Here is a 4434-nt window from a genome sequence, read left to right on the forward strand (position 1 = left end):
ACAAATGAATTGTCTGTCGGACAGCCCTGTATACTTGTCTATCATCAATGACCTGAAAATACCCTAATGTAGACATTAGAACTAAAAAAATAAAACCGGAATTTTTAACATTTTGACTCCAAATATATATTGCTAAGTGCATCAGATAATATATATACAATATTAAAATGTTGTGTGTTATTTTTTAAAAGAAATATTTACTCCAAAAAATTTAGTCCCCATAGCATTTTTGGAAATAGGATAGACAACTTCTGAATGGCTATCTCATCAAATTTGCTGATATAAAAATAAACTTAGGTATTTTCCCGGGATACCCTCATTAAAGTCTGTTTCTTCATTTCATTCAGACATGGAATGTAAACAAATACAGGAACAACTTAACAGTACAAGGACATCAAACAACCTTTTTTATTTTCCTTCAGGACAGGTACACATGTTAGGTCATACTTGTAGTTAATAAACCAAAATGTAAAACAATTAATTAGCTCATCAAAGAAATGAAGACTAATAACTTCACAATATTTTATTACCTCCCTTCATTATATTTATCATCTACATTCTACATATTTTTTATGGAATTACCTCCCTTTATCTCAAATAAGCTTTCTTATATTGCAATTTAATCAGTCAGTATTTTTACCTTAATTTTCAGAGAAATAAAATTATATTTTTCTAATCCATGGTAAGATGAAAAGCATAAATTATATTAAAGAAAACCATTACAAGCATTTATCACACATAAATGCAAGGTATACACAACAAATAATTTTGAGCCTTGTTGCCAATGACAATGTTGAAAAATATTAAAGCTCAGATGGCATAACAGTGAGAAAAAATATTTTTAAGTTAAGTTAAGTTAATAATTCCCATATTAACTTATGACTTCAAAAATTTAAAGTATGTTGTTATTCCCATTTCAGTCCAACATATCTAAAGAAGTAAATACTACAAAGACTGTATATCAAATTTTTGAAAATAAAATTCCACCAACATATTTTCTTCTTATTTCTTTTATCTTGATTATGTAGTGTACTTATCTGGAATGATGAGATATTTTGAAATGTATATTTCTTTATTCTCCTGGATGGAAAAAAAAATATATAAACAAAACAACCATTTATACCAACCAAATTGTAAAAGACTTAAGTTTCTTTGATGTTAGAAATTATATGTTGAGACATGAAAACAACATAAAATATCAACATAAAATATAACTAAAAAATTGTGGAATATCATTTGTAGATTAGATTAGACTGTATTATACAAATGTTTATATGAAAATATGTGACAACTCTGGTTAAATAGAATATTAGTTAACTTATGGTAAAATGTTGAACTGCTTTAACATTAATCTACAAGTGATGAATGAGTTCATCTTACCATAACTTTGACATTAAATGTACATGTATTATTAAGAAAACTATAACATACAAGAAATGACACACAGACTGTATAAGTTGCTGAATGACTGGGTCAATCTCCACCACAAATACTATGAAACTTAAAAAGTCCAATTAAATGTGTTTCTTTAAATTAGATTGATCACATTTTAACATTTCTATGAATGCAATTGTTAAATGCTTGCTTCTTACATGCATGCAATAATGGAAATAAAAAATGATTTAACAATATATGTATACAGTCTTGTCATGAACACATTCTGTACAAATGATAATACACAGAAAAGTCAACATATTTATTATATGGGTCCATCTCAGTTTACAGCTGGTGCATGGCTGTCTCGCACTTGAATATACATCATGCAGCACAGTTGGGGTAAATTCCATTTCACATGACAACACACTTGTAGCCCTTCTGGAAATACAAATGTAAAACTTTATTACATAAAGAGAATAAAACATGATAGTTTTTAAAACAATTATAACATCATTTTAGACATTTACAGATATTCTAATCTTAGAAATATATTATCAAGCAGCAAGTCAGGTAACTCTACAAATTGTCATTTTGTCTAATTTCAACTTGTCTAAGGAATTACCTGTTTTAAGCAGCAAGATTGTGTTGCTACTTGGCTTGCTGCTTTATTTGAATTTTACATATACTTATATCTACTAAATGACAAGTTATTTAATAGGACTGTCTGTAAAGATTGCATATTCTATAACATTCAATCTACATATTCAATAAAATGGTGAAAACAATAAACAGATAAAGCTGATGATGTTCACCTATGATGTCACCTTAAAGCTCCAACAACAACCTACAACCTCTGATTAGTATATGATGTAATAATGATAAACTACCTAAAGTGTTTTTATATAGCATGCAAAAACAATGAACTTGAGAACTGCAAAAACTTCACCTTATGAGTAATATATGTTCACTTTTCCCCTTGTTGAAAGTGTTGTTTCTCTTAAAGCATTTGAAATAATAGATATTATAAGTAAAGTAAAGTGCAACCTCTGTAGAGCCATACCCTGTGGGATATACAAATATTTTAGTTATTTTGAGGTTGTTGTTCTGGAGAAGTAAATTTGATAGTTATATTTCAGCTTAGGGAAATTCTCATGATGTTGTTATAGAGAGGTTTTTGTTTCAGATTGAGCTACTCTGGAGAGGTTGTACTGTGAAAATTGCTTCAAACTTCACATCTCCTTCAACTGAGCTAAATGAAGGAAAACAACAAAAGATTTTCCAAATTTAGAATTTCCTTCTTTACAATTTGACATTTAATGTTTGGCAACTATGCAGACATATTTTTATGTGACACAATGCCGCCTTTAACTATCTTATTCCAATGAACAAATTGTCAGTCTTCAATGACAAAATCATGTGAAAAAAAGATCACAGTAAAAAAATTAATCCTTATCATTTTATATATATTGCAAAATCAGCTTTACAGAACTCATAAGTGACAAAAAAGTAAATTAAAATGTTGCCTTTGTGATGTGCAGCACTGGTCATGTCTTTGTATCACAATAATTTACCTTATTTATATCTGTTACTTTTATCATAACTTTTATGTCCCTTCTGCACTAACCATTGTCTTCAAGTTCTGAAATATTGTAAAACAATTATTCACACACATTCATAAAATCAGTGTCAAAGCATTTGAATATAATTGTTTTAATTATCTTAATACAAAGATACAAATGTACTTCATCTTTTTGCTGACTGCTACAATATACTGAAATTTGTATTTCAATATTTATTATCAAAGTACAGTCATGTTCATTCTATTTTTGAAATGTTGACATTACAAAGCTATCACACATTTATTACTAAACCATATCTATTTTCATTATTTTGAATGGAGATATGTACTTAGTAAATTGAGGGATACACATAGCTACAGGAAAGAAATGTTTATGCCAGGCTGGCATAAAGTCCAGAAGGTTCACATCTTGTCAGGAATGTCAGTCTTATAGCTGTCTTGTACAGTTATTTCAGAAGCAAGAATTTAGCCATACAGCATATAAATGCTTTGAGACCTTTGTTTAACATACAAAAGCATAATACCTCTTGCATTTTTCATAATGGTAACATCTTCTTGGACTGCCACAGGGTAAGACAGGTCAAACAACTGTACATGACTTTTTTTGTACATACTCAAACTTTTCCCTACCAAAACTGAAAATGAAAATTATAAAACATTTCTTTTTCCTTTATTTTTGTACAGAAGATGACCTATGCATTTAATACAGACTTTTTACATTTATTAATCTAAATATATTAAAATTAATAAAATCTCTCATAACTCATTGTATGAATAAAATTATAATCATTAATAAACTATATCAAACATGAACCTGAAGTGTTCTAATTTATAAAGCTGCCATTAATATTGAAAAAAAAAAATGCAACTATTGTATTCAATGTATATTTAAAAAAAAGTATCATGAAATTGATTATAAAACAGTCTCAGTTCAAATGTAATAACACATGACTGTCAGAAAATCAATGTGTTGTACTTTAATGATATCATCATACATGAATGCCATCAATAAACTTCATATATAACAAACTATACCACTATGTCAGCCTCTTTCTTGTTATTTCTACAGCTTCCAAAGACAGACTGCAACTACATGTATCAGACACTGTAAGTAAAATATACAAATAATCATTACACAAGAGAATTTTTCATGTTAAATAAAGGGAGTTAATTAAATGCAATCTGAGAATTTTTGCTAAACATAAAGGGAAGTAATTATCAATAAAATGAATGAAGAAAAATGCATATATAAGGGAGGTAATTTAGAAAGAAAAAAAAAACAACTTCAAATGTCAGTATAATGATAGTTGTCACTGACAATTACCTGTATCAAGTATGCACCACATAAGAAACAGCAAGCACTTGAAAAATGCATTATATTTCCTTGCAATGTCAAGAATATTTGACTGTATGTAAGGGTTCTCTACATGCTGTTATACTGAAAAAACTTTAGTCTAAATATAGCTTAGATCTATTTA

General features: G+C 28.2%; 1 long non-coding RNA gene across 2 annotated transcripts; it reads right to left on the reverse strand.

Annotated features, from left to right (window-relative positions):
- Positions 1-394: 394 nt before the first annotated feature.
- Positions 395-4217, reverse strand: LOC128557438 (uncharacterized). Of its 2 annotated transcripts, none has more exons than XR_008371155.1 (3): positions 3992-4217; positions 2949-3016; positions 395-1815 (listed from the first exon to the last, which is right to left on the reverse strand). It is a non-coding gene; the product is annotated as an uncharacterized LOC128557438 (long non-coding RNA). The 2 variants fall into 2 exon arrangements; XR_008371154.1 differs by lacking the exon at positions 3992-4217 and adding an exon at positions 3481-3581.
- Between the last annotated feature and the right edge of the window lie 217 nt (positions 4218-4434).

The sequence above is a fragment of the Mercenaria mercenaria genome, chromosome 5 (genome assembly GCF_021730395.1).
Source record: "Mercenaria mercenaria strain notata chromosome 5, MADL_Memer_1, whole genome shotgun sequence".
NCBI lineage: Eukaryota > Metazoa > Mollusca > Bivalvia > Venerida > Veneridae > Mercenaria > Mercenaria mercenaria.